The sequence below is a fragment of the Stenella coeruleoalba genome (assembly GCF_951394435.1).
Source record: "Stenella coeruleoalba genome assembly, chromosome: 1".
NCBI lineage: Eukaryota > Metazoa > Chordata > Mammalia > Artiodactyla > Delphinidae > Stenella > Stenella coeruleoalba.
Window position 1 is genome coordinate 132,217,414 of NC_137169.1, and position 24,665 is coordinate 132,242,078.

A 24,665-nucleotide genomic window follows, 5' to 3' on the forward strand; every position below is an offset into this window, starting at 1 on the left:
GGCTCCATAGCATCTCTGAAGTAAGCCTGTTGATTCCACAGAATTCTTACAGATGTAATGTCCATAACTCAAAGCTCATAGATTTATGCCAAATGACTGCCTCAGCAGAGCCACACCTTATAGACTTAACCTTCTATGGTCTGAGAAATGTCTTGGTAGGCTTTTCAGATTCTGCCATAGACAATGAAATATTTATTATAAAACAATAGAACTAAAAATCACCTGCAAACAACATTTAGAACAGCTACCTCTTCAAATGCCACTAACCCTAAAGTAAAGCCTATCAAACCGTTAATCCAACGTAGAAGAGTAACACTTAAATATGGTTCTTAAGCATTATTATACTTCAGAATCATCTGGGAAAGTTACTAAAGGGCTGAGTCTTAGGCCCTACCCCTCAGAGACTATGATTCAGTCATTTTTGAAGGCTGGCCCAGAAACCTGCATTTTTAACAAGCACTATATTGATTTTGATGCTGGTGGTCTACAGATCTCACTCTGAGAAACTCTGAACTAAATGAGTTGAGGAATCAGAAATAAATAGAGCTTAGTTAACCATTACTTTTACTCCTTTATTTTCTAGAAAAAAAAAAAGCACAGTATCCCCAGAGGTCACCAGGTCATCTCCTTAGAATTCTCACGAGGATTTAATAGAAAGCCATTTTGGGGCACTTTGGAGTCTATTCCAAAAGATTACTTTGCCAACTTTCCTAATTCTCTGACAATATTGATTATATCTTTGTTTTACCAGCATTTTAAAATTATCAAAACTATTGGACTTTATTTGGCATTCTGGAAGGTACTCCTCTATTTCCCCCCTCCCTCGTTGGAACCCTATTCCAATAATATTTGCCAGGATTTTTCTTAAGAAAACCAGTGTAATGAAATGGAAAGAGAACTGAAATTAAAAGACCTAGATATGACACATCTGTGTATGCAATCGCAAAGCAAAATTCTCACTTGTTAACACGAGGGAACTGTAATAACCACAATTTGCTATACCTTACAAATTTGACAATCTGTGATTTTCTGCTATTCACATTAATGTCGAAGCTTTAAAGATCAATTTTAAATGTTAACATGTAATACTTATGTGGGGAATAAAAGTGGATAAAAGAAGTTCTCCTCTCACCACAATTATTGTACCTATATCTTCAGTAGGTGGCTATACAAAAAGATAGGAAACTATACTTTAAATTGACACTCATTGGAGTAAATGGTATTCTTTTTTCCTTTTAAATCTGCGAATATATGTAAAGTTACATTTCATTACAACTTCAATTTTATACGATTCTATCATTGGAATATTGCTAGTGACATCTGATGATAGTTTAGGCCATCAGTTCACCTATGAATAACTGAGATATCGTAGCTAGATGAATTCTCATTCCGTGTTGACTATTTTGCTACTACCATAAATAATGTTCAGGCAGAGCTATGTGGAAGAAAATGAAGAATTTTGTGCAGTCCGTTTGATAGCACAGAACTGAAAAATGCCCAAAATTCTTCTCCATTTTTTTATTCTTTTGCATTTATATAGCATCTTAAATGCAACTTAAATCACATAAAAATTGGAGGCATTGGATTGATGCCTGAGAGAACCCTAACAGAACATGTCTCAGAATGGGGCGTAAATGCTCCCGTGATTATGATTTTATAAAGTCAATTGCTTTTTGTTATTTTTTTTTTCTATTTGTGTGCCCATATGCACATATGCAACAATATATCCAGTGATTTTCAGCAAAGCCACCAAATACCTGTCAAAGAGACAAAGCAATGATAGACTCTCAGAAGCAGGGATGAATGTCAGCACCCCAGAGGCAATGGCTTTCGGGTCTGATGTCCCTGAACTAATATGACAGCCACAGTAGGAGTAGCAACCTCAATTTATATATTGCTTTTTAGGTACCAGGCACTAGCATAAGTATGTTACATGCATTATTTCATTTAATTTTTACAAAACACAAAATCCCTGTAGGGAAAGTGGTGAATCCCCGTTTTAACAATTTGTAAGCAGTGTTGGAGGTTAAGACGTTGGGTCACGTTTACATCATTAGCAAGATGCAGAGCCCAAGGGCAGATCTGGCTGTGACCTCAGGTCTGTCTCCTCCACTCAGGTGAGTAATGACTTTCTTCTTCTCTCTTAGCTCCTCATTTCTCCCACTCTCCCAATATCATACCTTCTCCAGAAGCCCAGTGCCTTATTCAGAATCATTTCTACTAAGAGCTCATCAAGGGCTTCCCTGGTGGCGCAGTGGTTGAGAATCCACCTGCCAATGCAGGAGACACAGGTTCGAGCCCCGGTCCGGGAAGATCCCACATGCCGCGGAGTGGCTGTGCCCGTGAGCCATGGCCGCTGAGCCTGCGCGTCCCGAGCCTGTGCTCCGCAACGGGAGAGGCCACAACAGTGAGAGGCCCGCTTACCACAAAAAAAAAAAAAAAAAAAAAGAGCTCATCAAACTCCTTAGCACACAGTAGGTGCTTAACAAATAGCTGTTCTTTCCCTTCTCTCCCCACTGTGAAAAACTACTCTTCCATCATGGTTCAGCTCTTGACTGTCTGAAATGGAAGCTACCTGGCTGATAAACATACTCCCAGTAAAAAATAAATGATGAAAACCGATATTAATGTGTTATCTCGGTATGTTTACACTTTAACATGGGACTCCCAAAAGCACAACATTCAGTCTAAAGGATTCATTTCAGATTCTGTGAAGGGCCAGTGGTAAAAATGTTTGAGGTTCAGAAGATCTTAGAATGACCAACCCACCCAGCTGGCCCAGACAGAGGGGTTTCCCAGGACATGGAACCTTCAGTGCTAAAATTGGACCATCCTGGGCAAACCAGGGTCATCCTATCCTAACTTCTCTGAAACAACTCCAGTGATACCCCCTTAGAGTTGACCAACTAGTGCAGAAAGGCCATGTTTTGCCCACCGCAACAGACATACGTAAACATTAGCTAAGGAGAAACTTTTAGAAGAATGGATGATGGTATAAGCTTGTGAAGCAAAACCAAAAGTATAGAGCTCAAAAACATGCTTTTAATATCACTCATCAGATTTCATCTTGAACTACTCAAGGGGACCCTGGCTATAATCACGGGACTTCCATACAATCACATAACACAGTGAGTTCACATTTTCTTTTTTTTCCCCTTGGGTGTGTTTCTATGGGACTTGACTTTTTCAAATATTTACAATTTGTTTCATATATATATAAACTTACTCAAAACTGAGTTTCCTGATATCACGTGTCCATAGGCATACTTGCTTTCTCATAATATGAGGGACTAATGAGACCGAGGTGGGTATTTATTTACTTTGACTGAAATTTTCAGTGAATTGTATTTCAAGATTAAACTATCACACTGAGGCACTGTTTGTAAGTTAGATGTGAGAAACTAGTCAAGAGTTTCTCCATAAGGTAGCTACCCTTAAGACGTTATAATATCTGTGTCCTATGCTTTCTAGAAATTCTTTTTTCACACATTATATAGCAATGAAAATGGGAAATACAAAGTATTTTTTAGACAAAAGAAAATAGGCAATGACAGTGCAATTTTTTTTTTTTTTTTTTTTTTTTTTTTTTTTTTTTGTGGTACGCGGGCCTCTCACTGTTGTGGCCTCTCCCGTCGTGGAGCACAGGCTCCAGACACACAGGCTCAGTGGCCATGGCTCACGGGCCCAGCCGCTCCGCGGAATGTGGGATCTTCCCGGACTGGGGCACGAACCCGTGACCCCTGCATCGGCAGGCGGACTCTCAACCACTGCACCACCAGGGAAGCCCAACAGTGCAATTTTTATCTGAACTTTCTTGACATATTTTCTCAGAAAAACACAGCACCTGATGACATTATGAACAGAACAAGTTGTTTTTTTTTTTAACTTTTTGTTTTATATTGGAGTATAGTTGATAACAATGTTGTTTCAGGTGTACAACAAAGTGATTCAGTTATACATATATATGTATCTATTCTTTATCAGATTCTTTCCCCATTTAGGTTTTTACAAAATGTTGAGCAGAGTTCCCTGTGCTCTACAGTAGGTCCTTGTTGGTTATCCATTTTAAATATAGCAGTGATAAACATATTTTTTTTACAGACCTCCTAAATTTCCAGGAATAACTAAACATAAGCAATATACTGAGAAAATTTAATGTTCAATTTAAATAATAAAATATCTATAAACATTCTAATGTCTTTGTTATAAAAAATTACAATTTCCATAAACACTTTTTCAAGTCTGTGAGACTCTCTTTTGAAGAGAGAGGAAGGAGAGGGAGAAATAGATAATTTAGTATCAGTTCATGTATCCTTTTTGTAGCTAAATTATATTGCACCATTGTTCCCAACTTATCCTTGACCTGAAGAAAAGGAAGTGGGAGCTGAAGCGGGGGTGGAAGGCATGGGGCCAGTGAGTGGGGGTGAGGTAGTGAGTGAGGGTGGGAAATTGTTGTCACTCGTGATCATTCAGGCTGCGTTCCACCTCCTCCTTAGCACCACCGTCCCGATAAAATACTTCAAATCATAAACACAGCAAAGGCACTATTATACTATCAATATGAATAGTAACTAGAGGGACAGGAAAGGAGATTACAGCATAAAAGCATAGAGTTTCTTTTTTTTTGTTTTTTAATCATACAGTATCTGTCTTTTTTTAATTAAATAATTTATTTATTTTTGGCTGTGTTGGGTCTTCTTTGCTGTGTGCAGGCTTTCTCTAGTTGTGGCGAGTGGGGCCTACTCTTCATTGCAGTGCACGGGCTTCTCACTGTGGTGGCTTCTCTTGTTGCAGAGCACAGGCTCTAGGCACACAGGCTTCAGTAGTTGTAGCATGTGGGCTCAGTAGTTGTGGCTCGCAGACTCTAGAGTGCAGGCTAAGTAGTTGTAGCGCATGGGCTTAGCTGCTCCGTGGCATGTGGGATCTTCCCGGACCAGGGCTTGAACCCATGTCCCCTGTATTGGCAGGCGGATTCTTAACCACTGAGCCACCAGGGAAGCCCAGCATGGGGTTTCTCATAGCTACTACTTCTTTGTAACATTTTATGAATTTTAGCTTTTGTAACAAATTAAATTTTTATCACTATATACTAAATGCTGTTATTTTTGAGATTTCCAGTGAGTAACTAGGATTTTTCATTAAACAATAAACCATTGAAAAGCAAATGTAAGTACTTAAGTCTAAAATTGACAGAGTGGGAGCAAAGGGCAGATGATATCAAGAACCTCTTTTATTTCTGTCAAAGCCCTTCTTCTCCACTTCTGATCAGTTAGCATACATTATCCCCCCATTCTGTACTCAGAGGCTGAATCGACACAAAAAGAAGAAAATCAAGTGGGAGTTGGAGAATTAGTAATAACTTACACTTATTTAGGACTGTCCATATACCAGGCACTCTTCTAAATGCTTTACATATATTCATACAAAGTTAATATCTTCCTCCTTAAGGACATACCCCATAAGGAAAATACTATTATTATCACCACTTGACAGATAAGGATATTATGGCAACGAAAGCTTGAGGAACTTAACCAAGGTGATATACCTAATAAATAGAAGAGCTGGGTTTTCAACATAGACACCCTAGTTCCAGCTTCTGTGCTCTTAACCACTCCCATCTCTCTAAGAAAGGAAAATGGCTATTTACAAGTAAAGTATCAAATTCAGATAGTTAAGACGTAGTGGATGGATGAGTGATCTAACACTACATGCAGCAACATGGATGAATCTCTCAGACACAGTACTGAGTGAAGGAAGCCAGGCAATGGAGGACAGACCGTATTGTTCCACTTATATTAAACAAAAAGCAAGCAAAGCAGATCTGAGTTCTTAGAGGTTAGCATGGTGGTCATCCTGGGAGTGAGGGGCAGTAACTGGAGGGAAATTCAAAGAGGGCTTCTAGGTGCTATTAGGCTTGGTTTTGTCTTGGGTGTTGATTACATGGTGTGATAACTTGTGAAAATGCATCCAGCTATGCACTTGTGATATGTGCCCTTTTCTGTATGTATATTGTATTTCAATAAAAGGTTTGAAAGAGGGGGGAATAGGAACTTGTAGGTCACCTCCTATAAAGCAGGGAACAGCCCTCTCCTTGCTCCTATGAACACTCTCCTGCTATCCCGTTCTAAGGCAGGGGATACTGAAGTGTCCTAACCCCTATCATACCTTCCCTATGTTTCTTTCTCTTTTTTCCCTTTCATTCTCTCTTGTCAAGAAACTAAGAGAAGGGGCTTCCCTGGTGGCGCAGTGGTTGAGAGTCCGCCTGCCGATGCAGGGGACACGGGTCACGGGTTCGTGCCCCGGTCCGGGAAGATCCCACATGCCGCGGAGCGGCTGGGCCCGTGAGCCATGGCTGCTGAGCCTGCACGTCCGGAGCCTGTGCTCCGCAACAGGAGAGGCCACAACAGTGAGAGGCCCGCTTACTGCAAAAAAAAAAAATAAAATAAGAGAAGGGAAAGCTATTTCTAGTTTCCTCCACTAACTAGCAATTTGGATATCCAGCCTCAATTATCTGAGAAAAAGGGTTACAAATAAAAGTTAAGAACGTTAAAGTTTCTTTTGTTTTTAATTTATTTTTGACTGTGTTGGGTCTTCTTGCTGCGTGTGGGCTATTCTTTGTTGCGGTGCATGGGCTTCTCATCGTGGTGGCTTCTCTTATTGCAGAGCATGGGCTCTAGGCACACAGGCTTCAGTAGTTGGGGCTCGTGGACTCTAGAGCACAGGCTCAGTAGTTGTGGCACGCAGGCTTAGCTGCTCAACGACATGTGGGGTCTTCCTGGATCAGGGATCGAACCTGCATCCCTGCATTGGCAGGCAGATTCTTAACCACTGCACCACCAAGGAAGTCCCCAAGAATGATAAAGTTTCTGAACCATCAATAATTAAAGGATTTGTCAGTGACTGAACAACTTTTCCCGAACATCAAGACTGGGGTATAAATCTGCCTCAGCCTCACTGCAGGACTGTCTTTCCTTATCAGCACATCTCCATCCAGCACCAGAAGGGGAACACAGGGGAGGTGATATTGGAGATTGGGCTTTTTTCAGAATTAGGAAGAAAAAGAGAAACTCAGAATCCACATTCTGAAAGTTTAAAAAACTAAAAATCAAAACTATGATATCTGATTTTCATGGCTTGAAAACTCTCAGAATGTTGGTTTCAAACAGGATATACATTTGTTCCAAACTGCCATATGGGCCTTTTGAGCCTAAGACACCTAATAATGAGAAAAGTAAGGAGGAAAACGCACCACATTCTCAGAGATTGCTTCTAATGGAAACCCAGTTTTGACAACACTACCACCTGCTTTATATCATTAAATTGAAGGAGACTATGAATAGGAAGGGGGTGGAGGAGAGACACTGCTAATAAAATATTTAAGAACATCAGGAAGAGCCATGTCAGCCTTTTAGTTTATCCAGAAAAAGCATCTTCCTAAAGCATCAGTTAACCAAGACTTACTGTATTCATAAAATCACCTTCAGATTATAAAGGTAGAAAAAATAGCATACATGCAGACAGATAACCAATTTTTTAAATCTGGAAATGAAAGTACAAAATGTTCTAGAAGAAAGGCAATGCCGAGCATCTAGCTCTTGCTGCTGCAGCATCTTACTTACTTTGATCTCATCACTCCCAGGTGACGGGTACCGAATACCAATATTTGAAAATCATCTAGGAGCTATATTCTAATGGGCCAGGAGTGTCCACATGTTACGTAAGATTAGTATCCCTTCAAGCAAACAAACAGGGATGAGTACATAAAATCTGAACTACCACCTCCTCCACGATTATTGTTGCCATAGGAGATGAATGATTGATTGCATTGGATGGAATTCACCATCTTTCAAATGTGCATATTCCTCTTGAACACTGAAATAATTACGGTCCCAGAGAGCTACGCAGATTGCCCAATCTATCAGCATTTTTCTCTGTTTGACTTTCATGCCTCTGCATTTGATTGCTTTGGAAATAATGGTAGCAGAATTGGAAAAAAAAAAAAAAAAATACTCTATATTCCCCAGGTGATTTTCATTTGTGATAGATAAGCAAATGCAATTTTCCCTATTACCCTCCCCAGGGAAAGACACCCCTGTACATTAGCAAGCTCAATAAATACAGGAGATGGGGATTCCGCTGGGTCCACTAGCCCACACAGAAGAGAGGGAAATAGGGCTTCCGTGGTGGTGCAGTGATTGAGAGTCCACCTGCCGATGCAGGGGACACGGGTTCGTGCCCCGGTCCGGGAAGATCCCACATGCTGCGGAGCGGCTGGGCCCGTGAGCCATGGCCGCTGAGCCTGCCCGTCTGGAGCCTGTGCTCTGCAACGGGAGAGGCCACAACAGTGAGAGGCCCGCGTACCGCAAAAAACTAAAAAACTAAAAAAATAAATAAAAGAGAGGGAAATAGGAATTAAGGGCAGCTAAGCAAGCAAAGTCTGCTTCATCCACGAATTCTTCGGAAGTGACTGGACATCCTATTTAAGCATTAAAAGTATATCTCTTTCTAATTCTGAGGCCTATTTTCTACATAGTAAAAATGAGATTAAGCACAAATCCTGTGATTTTGCACTAATTTAAAGTGCCATGAGAAGCCTGAATTACCATTTCAGTAAATTTGAGTTGTTACCTCCGTCTGCCTTTAGCTCCCCTGCAATAGAACTTTTCCCTCCCCTCCCCCTCCTCTCACCCACACACCAAACCAGATAGTTATGAACAATGGGAAATTGTTTTCTTTCTGGCATTTACTGTGTATCACTGCCTGCGGAGGGGTCTGCGGAGGAAAATTCTTAAGAGTTTTGCAAGAAAATGTGAGCTGTCAGCTTCACTGATCTGCATAAAATCCCTCCTCAATCTCAGCTCTTTTGCTTCTCTTTGGGGTTATTTTAAATGGGGAAAGAACATGAAGGGGAAAATGTTTTAAAAGTCCAACCTAAGGCTTCTTTCACTCCGTATTTTGTTACTTCTCTTTTTTGGCAAGAAAAACTTAATTATGTAAAGTAGTGACAGCTCACCCAGATATTTCATTGATCCACAGCACAGATAAACAATTTTGAGGAAGTTAAATATTCAGTGAAGATACTGCTAATCACTACCCCAGGAACAGCCCAACAGAAGGAAAGATTATTCTCTTCATTGTGGAAGTGCCTGTCATTTTCAGAGCTTTGCAAATACTCCAAAAGGCAGAGGCTTAGAGAAAAAGAACTCTCACAGGTGAAAATGGAACGTTTACACTTTTTCATAAATTAAACCATGAAAATAAAGGCGTTAGAATATTCCTAGAAATTAAGGGAGAGGTGATTCTTACAACTTCAGAAGAAAACGCATAGGAAACAATCTTACACGACATGGAATCTCTACAAATTAAACCAGTTTGCTGAAAAATACCTGAGTATATGTAAGAAGACATTCTTCAGAAACAATGATCAATGTACTCTAAGAGCATTTCTAACTGAGGCTAGAAATATGTTTCCCCATTTTTGAGCCAACTCTTGGCAAAAATAGTCTCAGGTTCGTACCTGCATGCACAATACCATACTTCATCACATTATACTTGGACCATAAATTATTATTAGAAAAACTCCCTAACCTTGAAATTCAATCTGTTCTGTTTGGGTAATTTGGTAGTCTGTAGAAAATGCAACCACGCCTAAACTTAAAAAAATGAAATTTAAAAGCCCAATGAAAGTATAAAGAACTGCATCATCATGTAAATTATATATGAGTGAATCAGTAAGAAGATAACCCAAAATGTAATTTAAGCAATACAACTATAAGTGTCATGGTTTTGGATGTCCTTTGTTTTCTCTAAGCATAATGAATCAGTTATTTGCAGCACCGTTATTGGGTTCTTTCTACAAAAACTTCTGAGGCTGTTAATGTCGTGAAATTCACAGGTTGAGCCTTTGCCACATTTTCAGGGGCTTGGGTTTTCACGAAAACCTCTAGCTCTGAGCTCCTGCTTCCCTGAGTTCTTTTTTTTTTTAACATATTTATTGGAGTATAATTGCTTTACAATGGTGTGTTAGTTTCTGCTTTATAACAAAGTGAATCAGCTATACGCATACATATATCCCCATATCCCCTCCCTCTTGCATCTCCCTCCCACCCTCCCTATCCCACCCCTCTAGGTGGACAAAAAGTACCCAGCTGATCTCCCTGTGCTATGCGGCTGCTTCCCGCTAGCTATCTACTTTACATTTGGTAGTGTATATATGTCCATGCCACTCTCTCACTTCGTCCCAGCTTACGCTTCCACCTCCTTGTGTCCTCAAGTCCATTCTCTACGTCTACGTCTTTATTCCTGTCCTGCCCCTAGGTTCTTCAGAACCATTTTTTTCTTTTTAGATTCCATATGTATGTGTCAGCATACGGTATTTGTTTTTCTCTTTCTGACTTACTTCACTCTGTATGACACACTCTAGGTCCATCCACCTCACTACAAATAACTCAATTTCGTTTCTTTTTAGGGCTGAGTAATATTCCATTGTATATATGTGCCACATCTTCTTTATCCATTCATCTGTTGATGGGCACTTAGGTTGCTTCCATGTCCTGGCTATTGTAAATAGTGCTGCAGTGAACATTGTGGTACATAACTCTTTTTGAATTATGGTTTTCTCGGGATATATGCCCAGTCGTGGGATTATTGGGTCATATGGTAGCTCTATTTTTAGTTTTTTGAGGAAACCCCATACTGTTCTCCACAGTGGTTGTGTCAATTTACATTCCCACCAACAGTGCAAGAGGGTTCCCTTTTCTCCACACTCTCTCCAGCATCTACTGCTTGTAGATTTTTTGGTGATGGCCATTCTGACTGGTGTGAGGTGATATCTCATTGTAGTTTTGATTTGCATTTCTCTAATGATTAATGATGTTGAGCATTCTTTCATGTGTTTGTTGGCAATCTGTATATCTTTGGAGAAACGTCTGTTTAGGTCTTCTGCCCATTTTTGGATTGGGTTGTTTGTTTTTTTGATATTGAGTTGCATGAGCTACTTGTAAATTTTGGAGATTAATCCTTTTGTCAGTTGCTTCATTTGCAATTATTTTCTCCGATTCTGAACTGGTATTGTCATCATTCCCATTTTGTATACAGGAAACCTAGTGAAGTTCAGAGAAGTGAAGTTACTTGCTAGGGTCACACAGCTTAGTGGAACCAAGACCAGACTCTGTGCCCTGGAGTCCTAAATTCCTCTCAAGCCAAGTTTCCTGCTCCTCCGCCAACTGCTTTTCTCTCTCTGCCTCAGATAAAGACTGAAGTCCTCAATAAGGATAATTCACATGTTATATGGTTAACAGTGTAGCAAAGACACATCAGCTCTGTGGTTTCCAATGCTTTTCCCCTGAATCAGCAGCATCAGCATCTCCTGGGGAGTGATTAGAAATGCACATTCTGGGGCCCAATCCAGACCTACTGAATCAGAACCTCCGGGACTGGGGCCCTGCAATCTGTGTTTTCAGAGTCTTCTGGTGATCCTGATGTCCTCTAAAATTTGAGAACTACTGAACTAGCTGCTCATCAAACCAGCTTCATCTTCTTCCCAGGCAGCTAGACCACATTTTCCAGACACACTGTATGTAGCCAACAGAATGTGGACAAAAGCAATGTACACTATTTCCAGGCTGGGCCCATAAAAGTTTCCACTAATGACACTCCATGCTATTTCCCCTGCCACTGTCTTGTTGCAGGTACGTGTGGTGACCCTGAAAGGTGTGTAGAGAAGAGGCTGGGGCCACGGGCTAAAAGGAAGCTGGATCTCTGAGGCACTGCTTGATGGAAAGCCACCAGTTGATCAAGAATATCCAATGTGTGGGGCTTCCCTGGTGGCACAGTGGTTGAGGGTCCGCCAGCTGATGCAGGGGACACGGGTTCGTGCCCCGGTCCGGGAAGATCCCACATGCCGCGGAGCGGCTGGGCTCGTGAGCCATGGCCGCTGAGCCTGCGCGTCCAGAGCCTGTGCTCCGCAACGGGAGAGGCCACAACAGTGAGAGGCCCACATACCGCAAAAAAAAAAAAAAAAAGAATATCCAATGTGGGACCTCCCTGGCGGTCCAGTGGTTAAGACTTTGCCTTCCAATGCAGTGGGTACAGGTTCCACCCCTGGTCAGGGAACTAAGATCCCACACGCCTCGCAGCCAAAAAACCAAAGCATAAAACAGATGCAATATTGTAACAAATTCAATAAAGACTTTAAGAAAATAATGGTCCACATAAAAAAAAAAAATCTTAAAAAAAAAATACCCAATGTGTGTAAAGATGTTTGAGGCTTGATGTTCATCCGCTACAGCTGCCGGCGTTGCCCTAACTCAGGTATGAGAGTGTTATTTGGGGTGGGCATACGTTCTAGAATTCTAAGGAAGGTAAACACACGCCATCCCTATGTGCCTGTTTCCTGAAGAAAGGCATCAGAGAAAAAAGTCTTCCCTGCTAGAATGGGAGCAAATGCCGTATGAATTCTGACTTGCCATTGGTGGGGAGAGAGCAGGTTATGAGAGGCGGCTAATGAGAAGAAGAGATACTTAGGTGCCAGAAAAAGAAAGGGCAGAGGCTGTAATAACAGGAGCCATGAGCCATTTCTCATACCATTTTGGATCATGTGGATTCCATAGGTGAATCCACCCAGGACTGAAATGAGCTTGTGGGAATAAAACAAAGACAAAAAACTTAGCATTGGAGGCTGTTATGGACACTAACAATTATCAGGCTAAGTCTTACCATTTTGCAGAGATTTCATTAACTACCCAGGATACTCAGTGGCAGAACCAAGCCAAGAGCTTGGCTTACCCAACTTCAAGTCAGCAATTCCTTTCTAGCATGTAACATTTTTAACTCACTTTAAACTTTAAGGTACTTTCTTATAAATACCATTTCCCTCTTAGATTTCACACCCGGAACATACTACAGAGGTTAAGTACCAAACTTGGCTCCACTATCAATATTTTAAGAATTGTGATAGCTTTATTGACTAGATTTCTATAATAATAGGGGATTCATTTGTCCATGAGAAGCTACAGGTAAAGACAATAATCCCCAAGCTCTCTTTTTTCATGAGAGAATGTGCAAAGCCCAGACAAGACTGAGAAATGGGAAGACTCCCGGGCCTAATGGGAGTCCTAATGGAATGTTTACGGAGAACTATTGACTCAGATGCAGCACACTGATTGGGTCTCTAACTGCACACTCTGTAATGCTTAGTTGAAAGGAAAAGTATGGCAGTAGATAAAAGATGTCAGCAATGTCAGCTACTGTGATCACAGGTTTCCAAAAGGGATTGTGACAGTTAGCGAAGCATCTCTTTAACGTGAGTTCCCAGGAATATGCTGCCAGGTATTCATGCAGTAAGATCCAGGATAGCAGCCCAGATATTTCCACTTCAGAGTCGCATGCAGTTTTAATATCTAGGTTTGCCTGTTTGTTTTTTTTAACATATTCGCTTACTGGATATTGTGTATTGCCAACCGAAGAAAACTTAAAGAAATAGAGACACTTAGGAAGTTCTCTACTATGATAAGGCTTTATTCTATCAGTCACCTCAGTTCCCATCTCTGTAAGGGTCTGGATGAATAAAATTAAACAGATCATATATTAGAGGGGCAGCATGGCACATGGACTTGAGTTAGACTGTCTGGGTTCAAATCCCTGTGTTAGCACTTAATGACTGTGTCTTTGGGAAAGTTATATAACTTATTTGTGCCTCAGTTTCTTCAATTATAGGATGGGGATAATTAATAGTACCCATTTCATAGGATTAAATGAATTTGTACTTTTTTTTTTTTTTTTTGCGGTACGCGGGCCTCTCACTGTTGCGGCCTCTCCCGTTGCGGAGCACAGGCTCCGGACGCACAGGCTCAGTGGCCATGGCTCACGGGCCTAGCCGCTCGGCGGCACGTGGGATCTTCCCAGACCGGGACACGAACCTGTGTTCCCTGCATCGGGCAGGCGGACTCTCAACCACTGCGCCACCAGGGAAGCCCATGAATTTGTACTTTTAAAGTGCTTAGAACAGTGACTGGCACATAATATGTGATATAAAAAGGGTTGTTTTTTTTTTTAAATAACAAGATAACATATGTGGGCAGCTAGGTCAACCTGGGGGCTTCATAGTTATTTAAATGCTTAATAATTATGTAAATGCTTCCGGGCAGATGACATCACAAAGTAAAGTAACTCAGACTGCCACCAGCCAAAAAGATAATAGGTCATTTGGTTTGTCGAAACAAAAAACGGTGTCCGAATATTATTAGAAAAGTCTTTACATCCTGCTAACCTCCTCAAGTAAACCTGTGAAAACCACACACACAAAAAATCATTTTTTATATATCTAAGAACACAAAATACGAAAACAATCAATCTCCTTTTTTAGCAGAGATATTTAACCTCAGGTTAGCTAGCCTATGCCACTTAGCAGGTTCCCCCAACCACCAATTACAGTGTATTCAGGGAGTGCAAACCAATTAACCTGGGCAAACATGAGTAAAAAGGTAAATTTCCAGAAGGTGAAAACCATACAATGCTCCCCAGAATGATTACTGCCTGTATGACTTGCAATCTTCATTGATTCTCTCACTCCCTTCTCCCTTAGTCAGGGTGGCTAATCAAAAGTTGACCACATACAATTTTCATATAATGTTAAATGTTCCTGAAGGATGTAAGAAATAAACAGGGCTAAATATGGCTATATTAAAATAGCAGTCAAAAGCACATACCACAGGAAGTCAATAAGTGAAAAAAAATGATGAGTAGTGAAAAAGGATGAGAGATGAACTAAAACAAAAACCACTTACCCAGCTAGAAGGGAACAAAAGAGCTACAGTCAGGAGCAGCTATGTAATCTGTGGAGCTCAGAGCAAAAAGAACAGGCAGAGATCCTTGTTCAAAGCTTATTGAAAACTTCAAGGTGGCAACAGCAGAGCATTAAACCAAGCATGTGGCCTTCTGAGTGCCGGGCCCATGTAAATGCACAGATTGCATGCCCCTGAAGCCTGCCACGGTCATGAAGGCATGTGTTTATAAGTAAAGTGAGAATAAATAAAGATAAGCAAGTGAATTCAGATGAAAGTCTAGGAATATTTAAGGGAATGGAAAGGGAAATGTCAGAAAACCTGATGAACGGTATTAGATTAAGGGAATGGCAGGGAATAGAAAGAGAAGAAAAAGGGATAAAGATGAAAGAGTGACCAGATTAAAAAGACCATAGATATATGGACCACAAGAAGCAAGTCCATCTTTGGGTCTCCATATCAAGAAACCAACAAGTTGGTACTGTGTGCCGTCCCTCCAAGGAAATGATGACTCCAGTTACCCATGGGGCTGAATTAAAAGCTGAGGAAGGAAGGATTGTGAAAAGGGCAATGACTACGTGTTATGTTAAAGTTCCCTCCAACTCCTTTGAGCAGGAAAACATCTTAATGTGAGTCAATCTATTTTTTAGAATAAAGAGGCCGTCTGACAATGGCAACCATACTATCATAGCTGGCTTTTCAACTGATGGAAGAGATAAGGCACTTGAACACGAAACAGACAAAACTCTTCATTATGAAACATTGCTTTATATTACACAAAAAACACAAGTTAGATAGCTATTACATAAATGATAGCTAAAATGGATTGCCAGCCACTACACACAGCGAGGCAGTACAAAGAACAAATTCACAGGGTCCGTTCACATTACTATTGTGATCGATAATCAAAATAATCAACTGCTGTTTGAAGTACAGCCTTTGACGTTTAAAGAATTCCAGTGTTCATCTGTGTATCAAATGAGTTGGACCGTTCAAGTCTATTACCTTGAAAAATTATATGTACTTGCAGCCTGATAAACTGCAATTGCTCGAAAACATTTTAGAATCATTTTTCTTTATGAATTATTTTTCAACGCCAAGAGTTTTTGAGTTGTTCTTTTTTAATCTGCTCACAATATATAAATCTATGGAATTAGAGAAATTTAGAACTTGCGAACAAGCCTAAGGACTACATAATCTAGCCTACAGCTTCCTGTCAAATGGATTAAGAAACTGAGGTCCCAACAGATTTGCCTGAGGCCTCCACATTTGGCTCATAAAGAGGCATGATGACTACAACTTAACTCACATTTTTCCTTGTCCTGTGGTCTTTCCACACCACTAGGAACCATTTGCCAAAATTGTATGACCTTCTGGAAAGTCACTGACAACTCCAGATATCAGCAACAAACATGCTGAATTTTTACCATTTCTGAAAGGCAAGTCAGTCAGTCCTGGTTGTCATGACAATAACTCTTCTTACTCCCAGCCAGGTGATTGCGTATGTAAAATGCAGCCAAACCAGACAGGAATAAGCCTCATTAAAACAACATTCTAAAAATGGCATTGCTTACCTGGTTTGCCCATTCTGAGCTCCAGAATCTTGACTGTGATTGTCATCTAAGTTCAACTCAGTCCAGATATCTGTGTTTCATTGTATCGGGAGATATTCTTTGTCTTGGGAATATAAGGGGAAAAAGTGAAAATGGTTGAGAATAACTGAACTCAATATTATGAAATTGAAATTAAAGAGGTTACTGTTTATGCATTAGTATAATTATTTTTAAAAACTGTAAGTAAACAATGAGATTATAATATTGAATCCCCTCACTAGTAATTAATGAAGCCCCTAGCCTCTTATCTCTGTTTACTTTTCTTTTTTTGCCCATTTTTTCCTAACCAATGCTGTTCTTTTCCCATGCACGTATGTGTTGTGGGCAATTTCTCATATGAGAACATTACTACAGGCTATGCGTCTACTCTCTCTCAGAATTCAGATTCAAAACAAGTTCTCTCTCACTGTTTCCTAAGGAGATGTTTTGCCCTTTACAACGCAATCTAAAAAACAAATGCCTATAACCAGCTACTAGAAGTGTGTTTTCTATTCCAACCTGAAAATTTCACTCTCTAAGTTTCTACCCAACCCGTCTCTCCAAAGGAAATTTCCCAGTCCAGCCCAACCTAAAAGCTGATCCTCCATAGGAGAGAAGCAGGAATCCTAGGTGACTCCTTTAGTAAGTGTTGCAACCTAAGATTTTATCACTCAGACCTTCCATGATACACACAAGTGCTACTTCAAACATTTCTACCACGTATGCAATTCTTCTGTGTCCCAGCATAGTTCTTCCATAAACTGATCCCCGGTTAGACAGTTCTGAGACGTATTTCATAGGCTCCTCAAAAGACCCCTGCAAGATCAAGCACCAACCTACAGCAAGAGCCAACTTGGCAACTCATCCTTACTTGGCTTTCCCTCCTTCCTTATTTCATGCCCCTAGCCTTCCCTCCTGGCCCCTGCAGTTAGTCTCCAAATAAACTCCTTGCATGAAAGAACTTGTCTTAGCCTCTGCTTTCAAAGGAAACCAGTCGAAGACATTCTCTTTCATTAAAAGAATTTTTGTGTTGGAGGAAAAGGTTAAGCTATTCAACTGTTATTTTAAACATAATTTTAAATTTATAATGAATGCCAAATATATTATGGAAAAAAATTCACATTTTACATTTATTTGTATCTTGAAACATAAAACTTTTTAAAAGATTCACACTTTGAGTAACATAGGAAAGACGTCTCAGAAACCAAATGGTTACCATAGTAGATGTGGAATACGTCCCCAGCTGTAAAAACTGATGCTGGTACCCTCGGTGTCTATGGGCCAACTTTCACCGACCTGTCTGAATTTCACTGCCTGAGGGGTTTTCTCTGAAGCTACTGAGAGTCTGCTCTGCCTAAGCAAATAGTAGGCTGGAAGTTCCTGGAATCAACCCCCTAAAGCAGCCCTCAACCCATGACTGATGGGAGCGAGGAACTAATATTCAGCTCCCTAGAGAAAGGAAGAAAGAGGGAGAGAGACAGAGAGAGGGAGAGAGAGGATGTAGATACACAGAGATGATAGAGATAGAAAGTTAGAGATATTACTATGGTCTGTGTAGTATGCCACCCCCCAGAATTCATATGTTGAAGCCTTAAGCACCAATGTGACAATATTTAGAGATGGGGCCTTCGGGAGGTAATTAGCTTTAGATAATGTCTTGATGATCGGGTCCTCATGATCAGATTATTGACCTTATAAGGACAGATACCAGAGAGTTTGCTTTCCCACCTTGCTCTCTGCATGTAAGGATACAGGGAGAAAGCAGCCACCTGCAAGCCACAAAGAGGGCCCTCACTGGGAACTGAACTGTCCTGCACCTCGATCTTGGACTTCCCAGCCTCCAGAACTATAAGAAATAAATTCCTGTTGTTTAAACCACCCAACCTATGGTATATTGTCATGGCAGCCCAAGCTGACTAATACAGATACAATACAGATATATACCCCTCATCTCTGAAGTGGGAGATCTCTGAGGTGTATATTTTATACCATTTTCCCCCTGGGATTATGCATCAGTGGACGTTGGTAGTAACTGACGTGATAATGAACCTCTTATTGGCTGCCTTTCCTTCCCCATCTCTCTTCCCATTTCCTTACTTGTGTTTCCTACATTTCTCAAATAAATTATTTTACTCTAGGAAACTGTCTCAAAATCTGTTTCTATGGGCACCCAAATGGAAACAGTTTGGTTGGTATAAAAATCTGCAAAAGCACTGCCCTGGGTCATATCCAAATGAGAACACTACGACAAAGCGAGTTCAGCAATTTAACCCACTAGTGTTCAAGCAGCTTAAGTGAGATCCCAAAATGAGAAATCAGAGCTTAATTCACAAGAGGATCTGTGAGGAGAAGTTCAATATGCATGTCTATTCTTAAAACAATTGTGCCTCAGTGCCTACATGACTTAGGGCTAAATTGGGATGGGGTTTTTTGTTTTGGTTTTTTTTTAGTTTTTTTTTTTTTTAAGCCAGTGGTAAATTTCATTCCGGAGCTGTATGGCAGCTCTCAGTAAATCTCTAAGAAAAACATTTACTGAGGTGACTTCCCCAGTGGCGCAATGGTTAAGAATCCACCTGCCAATGCAGGGGACACGGGTTCGATCCCTGGTCTGGGAAGATCCCACACGCTGCAGAGCAACTAAGCCCGTGTGCCACAACTACTGAGCCTGTGCTATAGAGCCCGCGAGCCACAACTACTGAAGCCCACGCACCTACAGCCCGTGCTCTGCAACAAGAGAAGCCGCCACAATGAGAAGCCTGGGCTCCGCAACAAAGAGTAGACCCCGCTCTCCGCAACAAGAGAAAGCCTGCACGCAGCAACGAACACCCAGTACAACCAAAAATAAATAATTAAAATTAAAAAAAAAAAATTACTGGGCACTTTCTATGTGCTAAGCACTATATTAGTTCCCAAGAAATCAATGTTTAAAATTTTATACTTTTTTTTTTACCCTTTTTATTTTGTATTGGAGTATAACCAATTAACAATGTTGTGATAGTTTCAGGTGCACAGCAAAGCGACTCAGCCATATATATAGTACAGGTATCCATTCTCCCCCAAACTCTCCTCCCATCCAGGCTGCCACATAACATTGAGCAGAGTTCCCTGTGCTCTACAGTAGGTCCTTGTTGGTTATCGATTTTATGTATAGCAGGGTGTACATGTCAATCTCAAACTCCCTAACTATCCCTTTCCCCATGCTCCCCCCCACAGTAACCATAAATTTGTTCTCTAATCTGTGAGTCTGTTTCTGTTTTGTAAATAAGTTCATTTGTATCATTTCTTTTTAGATCCTGTGTATAAGTGATGTCATACAATATTTCTCTTTCTCTGACTTACTTCACTCATTATACTTATTTAATAATTTTCAAAAAGCTGACAAGTTATTGTAAAAAGCACACAAAGTAAATCCCAGATTTCATTATAGTTTATAATTGTGACCACTGAGCTCTTCACTTGGGGGTTCCAAGAACTCAGGAAGCAGTCTCTCAGTGAGCCTGGGGATTCAAGAATATGGGATATACTTTTTCTCCACCATGACATAATAGAAAAATCCACTCCCCCACCCCCTATCCCTCCAAAATTCATAGCAATCTAAAGAGATACGTTTTTTCAATCTCTTTGTACAATGGGGCTGAAACAGAACATCTGATGAAAGAAAACAGTATCAAATAATATAACCCCCTTGCCCCCACTAGGATATCCTTACCTTGAAGTGTGAAAAGTGATTCATCTATCCTAGCAATCAACATCTTTTTCCCACAAACTTTGCTACACAAGCATTTACATGATATGAGTGAAGACAGTATTCTCTAGGTTCTGCTATTCTTTTAGCCCCAGTTCACTAAAAAAACTGGTCAACTTCCTTCTTCGCTTTTCCCTCCAGCTCACACATAGCCTCTTCTATTTTTTTTTAATTTTTAATTTTATTTATTTTTTTTTATAGAGCACGTTCTTATTAGTCATTCCTTTTATACACATCAGTGTATACATGTCAATCCCAATCGCCCAAATCATCACACTACCACCCCCATCCCCACCACTTTCCCCCTTGGTGTCCATACGTTTGTTCTCTATATCTGTGTCTCAATTTCTGCCCTGCAAACCAGTTCATCTGTACCATTATCCTAGGTTCTACATATATGCGTTAATATACGATATTTGTTTTTCTCTTTCTGACTTACTTCACTCTGTATGACAGTCTCTAGATTCATCCACGTCTCTACAAATGACCCAATTTCGTTCCTTTTGATGGCTGAGGAATATTCCATTGTATATATGTACCACATCTTCTTTATCCATTCGTCTGTCAATGGGCATTTAGGTTACTTCCATGACCTGGCTATTGTAAATAGTGCTGCAATGAACATTGGGGTGCATGTGTCTTTTTGAATTATGGTTTTCTCTGGGTATATGCCCAGTAGTGGGATTGCTGGGTCATATGGTAATTCTATTTTTAGTTTTTTAAGGAACTGCCATACTGTTCTCCATAGTGGCTGTATCAATTTACATTCCCACCAACAGTGCAAGAGGGTTCCCTTTTCTCCACATCCTCTCCAGCATTTATGGTTTGTAGATATTTTGATGATGGCCATTCTGACCAGTGTGAGGTGATACCTTATTGCAGTTTTGATTTGCATTTCTCCAATGATTAGTGATGTTGAGCATCCTTTCAGGCGTTTGTTGGCCATCTGTATATCTTCTTTGGAGAAACGTGTTTAGGTCTTCTACCCATTTTGGACTGGGTTGTTTGTTTTTTTGATATTGAGCTGCATGAGCTGCTTATATATTTTGGAGATTAATCCTTTGTCAGTTGCTTTGTTTGCAGATATTTTCTCCCATTCTGAAGGTTGTTTTTTCGTCTTGTTTATGGTTTCCTTTGCTGTGCAAAAGCTTTTAAGTTTCATTAGGTCCCATTTGTTTCTTTTTGTTTTTATTTCCATTTCTGTAGGAGGTGGGTCAAAAAGGATCTTGCTGTGATTTATGTCACAGAGTGTTCTGCCTATGTTTTCCTCTAAGAGTTTGATAGTGTCTGGACTTACATTTAGGTCTTTAACCCATTTTTGAGTTTATTTTTGTGTATGGTGTTTGGAAGTGTTCTAATTTCATTCTTTTACGTGTAGCTGTCCAGTTTTCCCAGCACCAATTATTGAAAAGGCTGTCTTCTCTCCACTGTATATTTTTGTCTCCTTTATCAAAGATAAGGTGACCATATCTGAATAAGAATAAGAATTTTTAAATCTCTATATGTAAAATGTTCCCTAGCAAATCTTATGATTAACCGAGATTGGGAACCACTGGACTAAATTATCTTTAACTCTCCTTTATTAGTCAATTTACCTTAAATTATGCTGTGGCAACAGATTGCTCCAAAACCTCAGTAATTTACAGGGAAAATGTCTATTTTTTATTGATTGTACGTGTTCACTGTAGGTCAGGTGAGGTCGTGTCCCACCTCTATCATCTTCACTCTTGGGCTTAGGATGATGGAGCAGCTTCAGCTGGAACTCTGACTGCCTTAGCCAGAGGGAAGAGAGAGATGGAAAACCATGAGCTAGCTCATAAAGCCTTTGCTAGAAAGTGATACATGTCACTTCCACCCACATTTCATTGGCCAAAGCCTGTCACACGGCCACTCCTGAGTTCAACAGAGTAGGGCTGTGCAATCTTCATACAGGGAGAGTTAATGAATAATAGTGACCAAAAATAGAATCTACCACTGGTCCTTCCAACTCTAAAAACTGTAATAAAATCAATGACTCCCTTATAGACATTAAGAGTAATGTTGATTATAAAAATTATCTGCCTATAAAATGGTTCCTGTAATAGTTTGTCAACCTGGAATCTTAATTTGTGCTCCTATAAAAGGAAACTCTAAGACAATAAATTCGTTAAAAAAAAAATAGATATTTTCTGCCTCTTAGAGGCAGATAGATTATTTGGAAAGTAAGACCAGGAGGCATGTTAGGAAGGTAGGCAAGTGAGACAGGGAAGGGAGAAGAGCCAATAAAAAGTAAGAAGGGCTCAGTTTTGCTGGAGACCCTCTCAGAGCCCTTGTGAGACAAACATCAGGACCCTCCCACCAGAGGACGGGCTGGGACACTTGTCCACCACCCCCAACCCCAGTGATTGAAGGTTGCCTCCCAAGGGTTTAGCTCTCTCAAACTTCGGTTTAGCTTTTACAGCTGAGCAAGTTCCAGTAACACTGGACAAAACCCTCCAGCAGGGAAAGGGGAAGATGCAGGGACCTATGGTGGGAACATGTCAGGGAGTTGGGGGTTGTCCACAGGGGCAAGAAAACTCAGGTAGACAAGGGGACACTGGTGGACCATCATTAGCATCCACTACACCTAGTTCAGAGCTGGCCTCCATCATTTATGAGATATTTTATTATCAGACATTTCATTTCTTTAAGTCAATCTGACCTCACCCACAGTCCAAATTGATAACTTTTTCTCTATTCACTATTAGCAATTAATAATGCCTTAGTTTTCAAATGATACAGATGAACTTATTTGCAAAGCAGAAAGAGAGACACGGATGTAGAGACCAAACGTATGGACACCAAGGGGGAAAGGAGGGTTAGGATGAATTGGGAGATTGGGATTGACATATATACACTACAATGTATAAAACAGATAACTAATGAGAACTTACTGTATAGCACAGGGAACTCTACCCGTTGCTCTGTGGTGACTTAAATGGGAAGGAAATCTAAAAAAGAGGGGATATATGTATACATATAGCTGATTCACTTTGCTGTACAGCAGAAACTAACACAACACTGTAAAGCAACTATACTCCAATAAAATTTTTTTAAAATATAATAATGCCATAGTTTTCACCTCAAGTGCCAACTCAGGTTAAAATGACTACCGGAAACACGTGTTGAAAAAGATACAGGTCAGGTGTGATGTGCAGTGACCAACTAAGGAAGTCTTCCAGGGACAAAGGGGGGATATAGTATATCTGTCGCACACCTGGTAGCCTTTAACTTAGTACTAAAACTTTATCAGTGTTTCTAATGCTTTAAATTAAAATGTACTAAAGAAATTTTTTCTACTTGTAAAATTTTTCTGCATTACCAAAAATAAGAAAGTTTTTAAGGTTTTGACAAAAATATTTAAAAGTCACGGGACAACTATACCTCTTCCCACTGACTGTTAAAGTTGCTTTGTATGGTTTTAACTTGCATGGTCTTTTTTATGGTTTCACACTACTGTGCAAAGCCATGACTCCCTTTGTATTCTAGATACAAATCCTTTGTTGTATCTGTGGTTTGCAAATATTTTTCTCCTGGTCCACAGCTTGTCTTTTTATTCTTTTGACAGGATCTTTAATTTTAATGGAGTCCAGTTTATCGAATTTTCTTTTATAGATTGTTTTTGGTGTCACATCTAAGAATGCTTTACCTAGCTATGAGTCTTGAAGATTTTCTCTTACATTTTCTCCTAAAAGGTTTATAAGTTTATGTTCTACATTTAAATCTATGATCCACTCTGTGTAAAGTTTTGTATAAAGTGTGAGGCTTAGGTCCAAGGTTTTTTTTTTTTTCTTTTTTCTTTGCCTGTGGATGGCCAATTGCTTCAGCACCATTGGTTGAAAGGAATCATTCCCCTACTCATAATCCTTCCTGTGGGCCTCAAATATTATCTTTCCATCTATGTGTGAGTCTACTTCTGGGTTCTCTATTCTGTTCCACTGATTATGCATTTATCCCTACATTAATACTATACTGTCTTAATTATATAGCTATATATTAAGACTTACTATTGGGTTGATTGTTTCCTCCCATGTTATTCTTCTTTTTCAAAATTGTATTAGCTAGTCTAATTCCTTTGCCTTTCCATATAAATTTTAAAATCAACTTGTTTATATTTATGAAGAAATCTTGCTGATTTTTAGATAGAAATTATAAAATTATAGATCAATTTGGGGAGAATTGACACCTTTACTATGTTGAGTCTACTAATCTATGAAAACAGTACGTATTTCCACTTATTTAGGTTTTCTTTGATTTCTTCCATCAGAATTTTGTAGTTCTCAGCATACAAATTTTGTTAGATTTATACCCAAGTATTTCTCTCTTTTTTTGAGTGATTATATACAGCATTGTGTTTTTAATCTGTCTCCTCGTGTTTGTGTCTTGCAACCTTGCTAAACTCATTTAGTAGTTCCAGAAGTTTTTTTAATAGATTCCTTGGTATTTTCTATGTAGATTTTTATGTCATATGCAAATTGGGCCAGCTTTATTTTTTTCCTTTTCAGTCTGTGTACCTTTTATTTCTTG

General features: G+C 39.9%; 1 long non-coding RNA gene across 3 annotated transcripts in view; it reads right to left on the bottom strand.

Annotated features, from left to right (window-relative positions):
• The window catches only part of LOC307182557, a 585,550-nt gene extending 569,112 nt beyond the window's left edge, over window positions 1-16,438 (bottom strand). For 2 of the 3 annotated variants that reach the window (XR_013827197.1, XR_013827198.1), the window contains exon 1: window positions 14,787-14,943. This is a non-coding gene — a long non-coding RNA (uncharacterized lncRNA). Of the gene's footprint in view, window positions 1-14,786; window positions 14,944-16,357 lie in introns of those variants that run through there. The other variant, XR_013827196.1, reaches the window with a different exon arrangement.
• Window positions 16,439-24,665: the final 8,227 nt, after the last annotated feature.